This window comes from Symphalangus syndactylus, chromosome 1 (assembly GCF_028878055.3).
Source record: "Symphalangus syndactylus isolate Jambi chromosome 1, NHGRI_mSymSyn1-v2.1_pri, whole genome shotgun sequence".
NCBI lineage: Eukaryota > Metazoa > Chordata > Mammalia > Primates > Hylobatidae > Symphalangus > Symphalangus syndactylus.
The window spans coordinates 113,928,558-113,941,639 of record NC_072423.2 but is presented as its reverse complement, the minus strand read 5'-3'; the positions used below and the strand labels follow the sequence as shown (position 1 = coordinate 113,941,639).

Below are 13,082 nucleotides of genomic sequence, written 5' to 3'. Positions count from 1 at the left end.
GATGGGGTTTTATCACATTGCCCAGGCTGGTCTCAAACTCCTGGGCTCAAGGAATCTACTCAGCCTCCCAAAGTGCTGGGATTACAGGCGTGAGCCACCATGCCTGACCAAGTATTCATAATTCTAATGTGCACTTGCCATCTCTACTTGGAGAAAGAAAAGGTTAATAACTACCCAGTTATATAAAAACACTTCAGAAAAATTATATGTGTAAAGACGATTCCTACTATTCAGTGTATTTTTCTATAAATGCAAAACCAACATGACTAATGGCCAATGTAGTATCTACTTTCACCTTGTGATTGTTATAAAAAATATAAAGGATAAGCATTAGATCACTGCTCCTCTTGATTACTGTACCAAAATTGATCCTGAGAAATGTGAACTGTTTTAAAGGCTTTTAAGTACCTTTTCTTGTGTTATCTAAGGCCTAGAACCTATTTTGTTCTTTAACAGCTCCTCACTATTCCACAGTCCATCGAGTAACTATTGGGCACAATACTTTCTTATCCAGTCATCTTAAGTGGGCCAGTAACAAGCCTACACACTCTCAATGGTACATAACGTGATATCCTCCCTTCAGAGGAATCTCATAATATTAACCACACCTGAGTGGCCTCCTCTCCACAATTGTTGCTTCTAACAATATTTGTGAAAACTAATAAGCCACATGTCACACAACTGAGGAAAGGTCATGATGTAATATTCAGTTGCCATTAAAAATGATCAATATGGACTGCACAGATCCAGGGAAATCTATATAAATGAAAAATCTTTTTAAACCTCCAATACTACATGCATGCTGACAAATTATCTAATAAAGATGATTATAATTAATTGTGCACTTATACTGTGTGCCAGATACAGTGCTGAACATTTCAAATTCACTATCTTTTTTTTTTTTTTTTTTTTGAGACAGAGTCTTGCTGTGTCGTCCAGGATGGAGTAAAGTGGCACAATCTCAGCTCACTGCAACCTCTGCCTCCTGGGTTCAAGCAATTCTCCTGCCTTAGCCTCCTGAGTAGCAGGGATTACAGGCACACACCACCATGTCCAGCTAATTTTTGTATTTTTAGTACAGACAGGGTTTCACCATGTTAGCCAGGCTGGTCTCGAACTCCTGACCTCATGATCTTCCCACTTTGGCCTCCCAGAGTGCTGGGATTACAGGTGTAAGCTTCTGCACCCGGCCTTTTTGTTTTGTTTTTTTGAACCGGGGTCTCTGTCGCCCAGGCTGGAGTGCAGTGGTGCGATCTCAGCTCATTGCAACCTCCACCTCCCAGGTTCAAGCGATTCTCCTTAGCCTCCCCAGTAACCGGGATTACAGGCGCGTGTCACCATGCCTGGCTGATTTTTGTATTTTTAGTAGAGATGGGGTTTCATCATGTTGGCCAGACTGGTCTCGAACTCCTGACCTCATGATCTGCCCACCTTGGCCTCCCAAAGTTCTGGGATTACAGATGTGAGTCACCACACCCGGCCCTTCAAATACATTATCTTATTTGAGCTTCAAAACAACCCTATGAGGTAAGTACTATTACCTCAATTTTCTAAAAAGAAAACTTATTTAAAAAGCTTAGCAACCTACCCAAGGTTATGATGCTACCAGACAGTCTAACTCGAGAGCACTTTTATCTTCTGTACTAGATGACACAGGACATGCCTAATAACACTATTTTGAGGAGCACCATTTTGAGATTTATGCACAAATGCAGGTGACATCCTCCATCCCCTTAAACTTCTCCTTCCTATGTAGAAGAACTTTCATTAGAGCTGTGATTCTCTACCCTGGTTGTACAATTAAACCACCCAAGAAACGTTCATGGAAATACCACCCCAGACAAAGTGAATCTAAATCTCTGGATGTGGGTACCAGACATGCATATTTTTTAGAAGCTCCTCAGATGATTCTGATGCACAGAGAAGGTTGAGAACTACTGAACCACTGGCTATTCTTATCCTCACTCACCCCTCCCCACAAGAGACAATCTGGGAGAAAAAACTAGGTAGGCCTGCCCTCAGCTAAGAGACATCTGGGCTCTCTTTTCTCTTGATCTGCTTTTGCCCCTAGAGAGGGGATACATTCCCATCTGCTACTATGAGGGACATCTGAAGTTACTGAGTTGTCAACTTCTAGCTGTGGGTAATAACTGAATCAGGAACAAAGACAGGAAGGAGCAAGCTGGCACTCTTAGTTCTGTGTGTCTTACTCCTCTATCTGCCCCTCAGAGGGGTTACTAGACAGGAAAAAGTAAGAACGCCACTTATTACCACCTACCCACACTATAAGGGAAAAAAGGTATTCTGCTAATTTTTTTTTTTTTTTTTTTTTTTTTTTTTTTTTTTTTTTTTTGAGACGGAGTCCTGCTCTGTCACCCAGGCTGGAGTGCAGTGGCACAATCTCGGCTCACTGCAAACTCCGCCTCCCGGGTTCATGCCATTCTCCTGCCTCAGCCTCTCCGAGTAGCTGGGACTACAGGCGCCCGCCACCACGCCCGGCTAATTTTTTGTATTTTTAGTAGAGACGGGGTTTCACCGTGGTCTCGATCTCCTGACCTCGTGATCCGCCCGCCTCGGCCTCCCAAAGTGCTGGGATTACAAGCGTGAGCCACCGCGCCCGGCCAGGTATTCTGCTAATTTTAAGAAGCTTGGAAATGACATTTGCATTAGGTACTCTGTAAACCTAGGCACTCCAAAAGACAGCAGGTTCATTCACAAAAGGTACTTAGAACTGATGTATTGAGGGTCCAACTAAGAATAACACAATTTTGACCTAGTTTCTTTTGCATAATATCTTGGCATTATAAGCATTCATTACAAACATTTAAAGTAATTTATTACATAGGCCTCAAGTTGGGGACCCACTCTGTAGTGGCAGTTAATGTACCACCAGAAACGCTTCTCAAAGATAAATTCTTAGTTACGTTCAAAAGTTTAGATCAACTACTAAGTTGAAAATGTATTTTGATGTTCACAAAATAATGATTACTAGTGACTAATGACCAGGAGCTACTATTTACTGTGTGCCTAATCATATGAGAAACAATTTCTATCAATATGTACCCAAGCACTTGGAGCTGCTAACTTGATCCTCTCTCTTTATGTAGTCAAGGCTACATACAAAATTTAAGCTTGCAACTCAGATTACCTACTCTCTCCTACTTATTTTATATATTAAGAGAGTGGGGTCCTGAAAATATAACTGAAGTTTTCCAAAGCCCCACAACATTGAAAGCTGAGAAGGAAGCAGCCACATGAGGATAACTTTGACATTTCTTAAGATCATTCTGTCTTGTGAATAACAGTATTAGTCTCAGTGATACTTGAGTTTGTCTGGAATAATGTCACATCTATAGGCCACAGAGTCTGTTACAGAAAATGTTTAAATTGGCTTCATTCATGTTAACCCTTAATGTAAAACCACCTTACTTTGTTAAATATTCCACTCAAGAGACTGGCATACTATAAGAGAACATTTCAAAATGATAATTATATGATCTGCCAAACAAGGGAGAATAGAATAAGGATATTTTTCAGATCTATAAGGTCTCAAAATTTTATTTACTGGAAGAGAATACTGAAGACAATGACTGTGGATGTTCTAAGATTTAATATTGTGTATTTGTGTGTATAGAGATAGGGTCTTGCTGTGTTTCCCAGGCGGGTCTCAAACTCCTGGCCTCAAGTGATCCTCCTGTCTTAGCCTCCCAAAGTGCTGGAAGCCATCATGTCCAGTGCAGTGGTGTGATCATAGCTCACTGCACCCTCAAACTCCCATGCTCAAGGGATGCTTCGATCTCAGCTTCCCAAGTAGCTGGCCTACAGGTGCATGCCACTATGCCTGGCAGGTTTGATATTCTGTAAGTTAGGTTCTAGGACTGATCTTGCCCTCAGACAGACCTAAAAGAATCTGCTTCCACACTCCATCTGATATTTTTTACATATTGTCCTCTTATTTCTTTAGTGTCTAGGTGCAAATCTCAACTAACACACACAATTCATACACACTCAAGCTATAATTATTATGGGCCCATACTGTCTTATTCTTTGCTGTATCTCTAGCACCACGAGCAGTGTCTGGCACATAATCAACACTCAGTTCCTTTCTGAATGGACCAACAAGTGAAATTCTACTTCTAATTTATAGAAGTCACCTACACAGTGCTACATAAACTCAAAATACTGCATATACCCTATGCTTTTTATCACTATACCATCAATCGCTTTTATCCTTGGAATTTAAAGGCCTCACCTACAGCCCAAAACATTTTGTGTTTCCAGGGTCAGAGTGATAAATATACGTCTGAAATTCAGGAAACAGGCTAAAGCAAAAGATCACAATTTGGGGAAATTTAAGAAACAATAACATATAGTGATACTGCTAGAGATTGCCCAGACACAAAACATACAAGAAAAAAATAAGCAAATAAAAGTAAAAGGTAGAAAGTCTTTAACTTGAAACAGTATGTTCCATATAGTATGTTTTCTATTAATAAACACTTGAACAAGTTACCTACTACTACCAGGTCACATGGCTTACTTTACAACGTTTTCTTACGACAGGCTCAAAAAGTACTCATTGGAAGCAATGCAGCACTTCATTAATACATCCCAAATAAACTAAAAATATACTGTAGAAACAGGATTAAAACAAAATTATTAAATAATTTATAAGAAATCTTTTTCTGACAAGAAAAAAGTTACCACTGGTTTAGACTGTTCCTGAGCTAAACAACACTTATAAGAACAAAATAATTGACGGGGCGCAGTGGCCCACGCCTGTAATCCCAGCACTTTGGGAGGCCAAGGCGGGCAGATCACGAGGTCAGGAGATCGAGACCATCCTGGCTAACACGGTGAAACCCTGTCTCTACCAAAAATACAAAAAATTAGACGGGCGTGGTGGCGGACGCCTGTAGTCCCAGCTACTCAGGAGGCTGAGGCAGGAGAATGGCGTGAATCCGGGAGGCAGAGCTTGCAGTGAGCTGAGATCATGCCACTGCACTTCAGCCTGGGTGACGCAGTGAGACTCCATCTCAAAAAAAAGAACAAAATAATTTACAAGAGTAAGATTTCCACCTTTTGTTATATAGAGATCAGATTATCTGTTCTATAACAACAGATTTATTTTTGAAAACTAAGACTAGATTTAGTTATTCCCTGTTAACAAGTACAGATCAAATCTCGTATAAGCCAACAAAACCTTTTTTCCTAAATGTTTTCCTAAATGACAGCAGTACTGAGAAAGAGAAAAGAAGACTGCGAGCAAGGCTGGGTGCAGAGGCTCACACCTGTGATCCCAACACTTTGGGAGGCCAAGGCAGGTGGATCGCTTGAGCCCAGGAGCCTGGGCAATATAGCAAGACCTCGTCTCTAGAAAAATGAAAAAATTTAGGACCGGGCACGGTGGCTCAAGCCTGTAATCCCAGCACTTTGGGAGGCTGGGGCAGGCGGACCGTGAGGTCAGGAGATTCAGACCAGACCATCCTGGCTAACACGGCAAAACCCTGTCTCTACTAAAAAATACAAGAAATTAGCTGTGCACGGTGGCGGGCATCTGTAGTCTCAGCTACTCGGGAGGGTGAGGCAGGAGAATGGTGTGACCCTGGGAGGCAGAGCTTGCAGTGAGCCGAGATCTTGCCACTGCACTCCAGCCTGGGTGACACAGCGAGACTCCGTCTCAAAAAAAAGAAAGAAAGAAAGGAAGAAAGGAAGAAAGGAAGAAAGGAAGAAAGGAAGAAAGAAAGGAAGAAAGAAAGAAAGGAAGAAAGAAAGAAAGAAAGAAAGAAAGAAAGAAAGAAAGAAAGAAAGAAAGAAAGAAAGAAAGAAAAAAGAAAAATGAAAAAAGTAGCTGGGCATGGCAGCCCATGGCTATAGTCCCAGCCACTCAGGAGGCTGAGGCAGGTGGAGCTCTTGTGCCCAGGAGTTTGAGGTTCCAGTGAGCTAAGATAGCACCACTGCACTCTAGCCTGGGTAACAGAGTGACATTCCACCTCAAAAAAAAAAAAAAAAAAATACTGTGAGCAAACTGCCACTTTCATAGCTAAAAGAACAGACAAAATGCAGCAGGAATGGATAAAAAGAAAATAGAAAAGCAAAACTATGGAGCCTAGAAGTTCAGGTGCCAACTTCAGGTAAAAGGCATTCTAGGAAAGAAGAAAATATTTTACAAAATTAAGCAGATAAATTTTCCAGAATTAAAGAAATATGAAATACTACTGAGCAATAAGGCTACGAGGGCCAAAGGGAAAACAGAAGGATTATGACCTAGCAAGTCTGCACCTGAGTAGAGGGGAAGCTCAAGTAGGTCAAAGAGATTTGATTAGAAGACAATACACATGTCTGGTGGGTTACATAAAAATCACATACATGGGTGGGAAAGAGGAAGAAAGAGTGAGAGGGCGAAGAGGAAAAGGGGAATGAAATAATTTTGTTTATGCTTTTAAACCCCTGAAGAAACACTCTAACTTCGAATAGTAGGGCTCCGAAGAAATGAAAGGTAACCAGATCTGTGCAGTTTTCAGCCACTAATAAAAATGGGTGAAGAATATGAACAAAGTTCTTAAAGTAGGAAATACAAACAGAAAGATGTTCAATACCTAATACATATGAGAGAAATTAAATCAAAACTGCAATATTCCATTTTTGCCTATCAGTCTGACCAAGATAAAACTTGACAGTACTTGTGCTGGCCAGGGGTGGTGAAATTCTCATTCTTACATATATACACTGCCAAGGAGAGTTGAACTGATACAATTAACTATGAAGAGCAATTTGGCAATGCTTATCAAAATTACAACACAGACTGTAGCTCAACAATACTAATTTTTAGTAACTTAGCCAACATGCATATTCCTACGTGTGAATGTGTGAAATGACTTAGGTGAAAATTACTTGCTGCTAAGGCAAAGAAAGCAATCAACCTAAATGGCTATAATAAGAGAATGATTAAATAAATTATGACATATCTACACAGTAAAATAATATGCAGTTCTGAAAAATAAATTCTTTATAAATCGATATCAAGTAATCTTCACATTATATTTAAAAGGAGCTGAATAATGCTGCCAGTTTTATTTTAAAAAATAAAATATATGCATAATATGCATAAATTATCTCTGGAAAGCTACACAAGAACTGCTTGATTGCCTCAAGGAAATCAGATGGAAGCCAAGGGTAGGGAGGAAACATTTCACTGTATGTCTTTCATATTTTGCCTCATGTGCAGAAATAGCATGTTTTTAAAACTAAAAAAGAAGAAGAAGAGATAAAATGCTTCTGAAAAAGTCCTGGGCATAGTACCAAAGACTCTTGTGCATTATGGGTGTATGCTTGGTGAAGACCATAGCTACTCACAAGGCAACTTCTAAATATTGTTCTTCAGTAAGTGCCATACCTAGAAAGTCCTCCTAGTTCACTGTCTCTATTTAAACTTGGTCCCCCAGCCACCTTCTTTTCTAGCCTTACCCACCCTTCACTACCAAGCTAAGAGTAGGAGCCCTCCTGATACCCAAATCATCTAGAAACACTTTTTGAACCACAGTTCATTTCTTTCTCAACCCAAATATATACATGCCCCTGTTAGAGAAACTGCTCATATTTATGGACCCTCACCCCAGAAATGCTATAGTCTTACATGTAATTTTAGAGGTTCTAGACATCTCCTGAAGTTCAATTATGGATCACAGATTAAAAATCTCTGCAATAGGCCGGGAACGGTGGCTCACGCCTGTAATCCCAACACTTTGGGAGGCTGAGGCAGGTGGATCACGAGGTCAGGAGATTGAGACCATCCTGGCTAACACGGTGAAATCACGTCTCTACTAAAAATACAAAAATTAGCTGGGCATGGTGGCAGGTGCCTGTAGTTCCAGCTACTCGAGAGGCTGTGGCAGGAGAATGGCGTGAACCCAGGAGGCAGAGCTTGCAGTGAGCTGAGATTGCGCCACTGCACTCCAGCCTGGCGACAGAGTGAGACTCCATCTCTTAAAAAAAAAAAAAAAAAAAAAAAAAAAAAAAAAAATCTCTGCAGTATTAAAGGAAAAAAGATACTTTAACAAAACACTAAAATGGTTTCTATGACGTTAGAATGAATTCAGACTTATTATAGTTTCTAAATCAGAAGCAGATTAAGAATGATCTAAACAGGCCGGGCGTGGTGGCTCACGCCCATAATCCCAGCACTTTGGGAAGCCGAGGTGGGCGGATCACCTGAGGTCGGGAGTTCAAGACCAGCCTGACCAACATGGAGAAACCCCGTCTCTACTAAAAACACACAAAAAAATTAGCCGGGCGTGGTGGTGCATGCCTGTAATTCCAGCTACTCCGGAGGCTGAGGCAGGAGAATCGCTTGAACCCGGGAGGCAGAGGTTGCAGTGAGCCGAGATTGTGCCATTGCACTCCAGCCTGGGCAACAAAAGCGAAACTCCATCAAAAAAAAAAAAAAAAAAAAGAAGAATCTAAAAAGTATTTGCCAAAGAAACACAACTGCATGAACTGCCTAGAAAAGACAGAGAAATAGTTATTTTTTGGACCAGAAAAGTGAGTGGAAGAATACAGTATTTAAATCAGAAGACATGAGTCAACTGTCAGCTGAAAGCTAAGTTACAACCTCATGAGTCTGTTTGATTCAATTTTACAGCTGATAAAAACACCACCACTTAACTTCACAGGGTTGAAAAGATTACAATGTGCTAATGAAAATATTTTCTGACCATCTATCAAAGAAAAAATATGTTCTAGGGATTTGAGAAGCAGTATGAAAGAAAGTATGAAGGTACCACAGAAAAAGATTGACTTTCTTCATATTTTCATTCACATATTTATGAAATGTCAAACTACATTACCAAGCTCTTCACAGGACACTGGGAAGACCCAAGTGACCAAGACATAAGCAGTCTCTTCCTTCACTCAATGTACCACTATAAAATGTTATCTGCCTTTGATTGGAAAAGATGTTGTGAGAGCCTATACAAAGGGCAAAACAAACACTCTATCTTGGAGAAACAGGAAAGACTTTCGGAGGTGGGGGGGGGGGGGGAGGAAGAAATTTAAATGAGAAGAGACATCCAAAACAAAAGAGTTTTCAGGAAAGAGTGTATGTGTGTGAGTAGTAGCAGCAGAGGTCTACTGCCTGTCTAGAATGGCTTGAGAGGAGGAGACTGCAGAAATAAACGGAAACCAGACCATGCAAGGCATGCGAGCCACGTTAAGAAAAATGAACTTAATTTTAACAGTGTAATAGTGAGCCATTTAAAAATTTTAAATAGGAAACTGAGATGAAGGATTTATATTTCCGAAAGATTGCTCTAGCTACTGAATGTAGCACAGAATATAGGGGGCACATAGTAGTCACTCACTATTACTAAGAAGTAATTTATAATAACCATTACTCCCAAGATGCCATAATAAAAGTAACTCTTGCTACAAAGATTAAAAAACTGTTCATGCCTTTGAAGGAAGCAATTCCATGGTCTAGTGAGGGGAAACAAGCATCTACACAAGAAGTTTTAGTAATCGGTTAAGATTATTACAGTTGTATAGAAGTACAGAAAAGGACAAAGCATGAACTGCAACTCATTCAAAAAAAAAAAAAAAAAAAATTCCAAGCAAGGAGAATAGTATGTTCAAGGACATGAAGAGGTGAATATGTATGAGAAGACTGATGTGCCTCATGCACTGAGTGTGTAAAGAGAAACTGCCTGCTAGGCAAGAAGTTTAGACAGACATGGAATTACTTTCTCTATCATACACTAAAGGCTTTGTTCTTAGAGTAATGGAGTCTCTGAGATGTTACTAGAGATTCCTGTTAATCACATTTGTGTTTTTAAAATATTGTAGCATAATGAAGGATAACATGAAAGGGGAAAAGAATGAGAGCAAGAAGGATAAATGTTGTAAAAGTGTAAGTAAGAAATGGCAGGAGCCTGAATTAAAAGTGGCAAAGAAGGGATGTTGTGCCTTATTTATTTTTCAGAGACAGAATCTCGCTGTGTCACCCAGGCTGGAGCGAAATGGTGCGATCTCAGCTCACTGCAACCTCTACCTCCTGGGTTCAAGCAATTCCCCCTCCTCAGCCTCCCGAGTAGCTGGAATTACAGGCACTGCCATCATGCCCGGCTAACTTTTGTATTTTTGTAGAGACAGGGTTTCACCATGTTGGCCGGGCTGGTCTTGAACTGTTGACCTCAGGTGATCCACCTGCCTCGGCCTCCCAAAGTGCTGGGATTACAAGTATGAGCCACCACGCCCGGCCTGCTGTGCCCTATTTAACATGTAGAACAAAATAAATCTCAGATGCCCCAAGAAATACACAACTTTTTAAGGGATAGGCAAAAGAAGAATGAACAACTGAGAGTTACAGAAGGAATCTCAAAAGATTCAATGGAGGGTATGGTGTCAGATTAACAGATGGAAACAAATGATAGATAATAGAGTGGTGAAGTACACTGTGTGTACATACATGTTAATTGATACACACACACACACATATATTTTATACAATCTGCTGACAGGTCCTAGAAACAATGTCCCAGTATCGACAACTTCATCTAGAATCCAGATACTGGTTTCAAAAACCTTTCCCAACTCAAGGAACAAGAGATTCTTGAAGAAATGACCAATTCCAGGGCTGGGGAAGGGACAGTACAAGATGAGCCTGGAACAGCATATTGTAGCAAAAAGGTAAAAGAAAATAATGGAGATATGTCAAAATGACACAAAAGCCAATATGAAAGGGCTTCTACTGGCCAAATATGGGACAATGAAGGCATCAAGTAAATAATGAAGTTAATGGATCATAATCTATTGGGTAAAATAAGAATCTACGAGTAAAATAGTATAAATCAATGAATGAACAAATAGGAGAACAAGTACACTTCTTGCTTACAAAAGAATGTCCAATAAACAAAGTAAAAGGAATAATGAATTAGAAAATCACCATTTGGCAACCACCATAGTAAGTAATTCAAGCAAATCACTGGATGCTAAATCTAATGGATACACTTTATGAAAAATAGGATATTTACATATTTCCAAAGTTGCTCATATGTGATGCTTTTTAATTATAAAGAGAAAAATCGTAACTTTACACTGGAAAAGTCTGGCAGACTACGGCTTAATCGAGTGATAAAAGTTGACAATGCTAGTAATGGGACAATTCAGTACCATGAGAAGAACACTACTGTAATATTCCTGACCAAAAAAATGTATACCTGAATCCAACAAAGGAAAGTTTCAGACAAACCCAACTGAGGGATATTCTACAAAAATTCAAAAATACTTTAAAATGTGAACTTTATAAAAAATAAAGGCAGACTGAAGAACTATTTCAGAGTAAAGGATACTAAGGAGGCATACAACTCAATGTAATGCTTGCTCCCATATTAGATTCTCAGCCTTTTTTTTTTTTTCTATACAGGCCATTATGTGAACAACTGGCAAAATCTGAAAGAGGTCTGTTGATTAGATCATAGCATTTTATCACTGTAATTTGCTGATTTTGGTAAGTACACTAAAGTTACACAGAAGAATATCCTTGGTTTTAGGAAATACACAATATCCAGGGGCATCATATCTATAACTTAGTAACTTTGTTGTTGTTGTTGTTGTTGTTTTTTAGACAAAGTCTCACTCTGTCATCCAGGCTGGAATGCAGTGACACCATCATGGATCACTGCAGCCTCAACCTCCTGGGCTCAAGCAATCCTCCCACATCAGCCTCCCAAGTGGCTGGGACTACAGGCGTGTGCCACCATGCCTGGCTAATTTTTTAGTTTTTGTAGAGACGGGGTTTTGCTTTGTTGCCCGGGATGGTCTTGAACTCCTGGGCTCAAATGATCTGCCCACCTCTGCTGTAACTTACTTTTTTAAAGTTCAGAAACAGAAAACGATAAAAAAAAAATAAGGTAAAATGTTAACACTGGGGAATCTCAGTGAAAAGTTTAGAGGAATTTTTCACTGAATTTTCTCTAGACTTGTCACTAGAATGTGTGTAACATGTAGAATATGTACAGAATATTATTCTTGCAGTTTTTCATTAAGCCTGAAATTATATCATAATTAAAAGTTTAAAATATTAGGAAGGAAAATGTATGTGTTTTCATTATGGTTATGGTTACTATAAGACTTAAATTATACTGCCTACATCTATACTAAAACAGTCTCAAGTTTCTGACTTGGTCACAGTCCTAAGGGAATAACAATATTCCTTAATGATCACTTCTAGCTTGGAAATTCTATAATGTATACACCCTCCCACCTCTCAAGATAGTTGTACATCCAAATCACTTCCTAAACAGCGTCAAGACTTTTTAAAAAAAACTAACTTCATGGGCAGCAATAGAAACATGATCATTACGTCTTTAGGGAAACAGAATTAAGAGCTCACCCAAAAGAGTAAAGTGAAAATGACTTCATTCAAAACCAGAATGTTTAGAGCAGCCAGATTCTGCACTTTATCTTTTAGATCAGATGTTGGCAAACTTTTTCTGTAAAGGACAAGACAGTATATATTTTAGGCTTTGTGGGCCATCCAGTCTTTGTCACAACTACTCAACTCTACCACTGTAGTACAAAAGCAGCCACAGATGACAATACATAAACGAATGAACGTGGCTGTGTTTTCAAAGAAAATTTTATTTATAAAAAGAGACAGTGGGGCAGATTTGGCCAACCCTTGATTTAGATGAAAGTATTTGGTTAAAAAATGGACCAATAAATTTTAGACCATTTTTGCCTTTTACCAAACGAGACATTTATTTAAAAATTTCAACGTTGCTGTAGCTAAAACAGCATTCTTTAGGGGCAATTCTAATTTTGTTAAAGGATAAGTAATATTAATCCTTATGGATACAGAATAATCTTACTCTAGTAAGAATTCGAAAATTACCACAGAAATCCAGGACACATAATTTCATTTTCAAATGTTGCACAGCAGATTTCACATACAATATTAGTGAGGGAGTGAAATTCCAAGCAGTGATCAAAACTTCTCAGTTTAGGCAACTCTGCTTTATTTTAACTTTTCATAGAGAGTTTTAATACGTAGCTTTCTAGGGAAATACTTGATTTGCTGAATTAAA

The 13,082-nt window shown here is 39.3% G+C and overlaps 1 protein-coding gene across 6 annotated transcripts in view; it reads right to left on the bottom strand.

The window, feature by feature from the left end:
* Positions 1-13,082, bottom strand: part of SETD2 (SET domain containing 2, histone lysine methyltransferase) — a 155,986-nt gene that overhangs the window by 52,575 nt on the left and 90,329 nt on the right. The window lies entirely within an intron of this gene.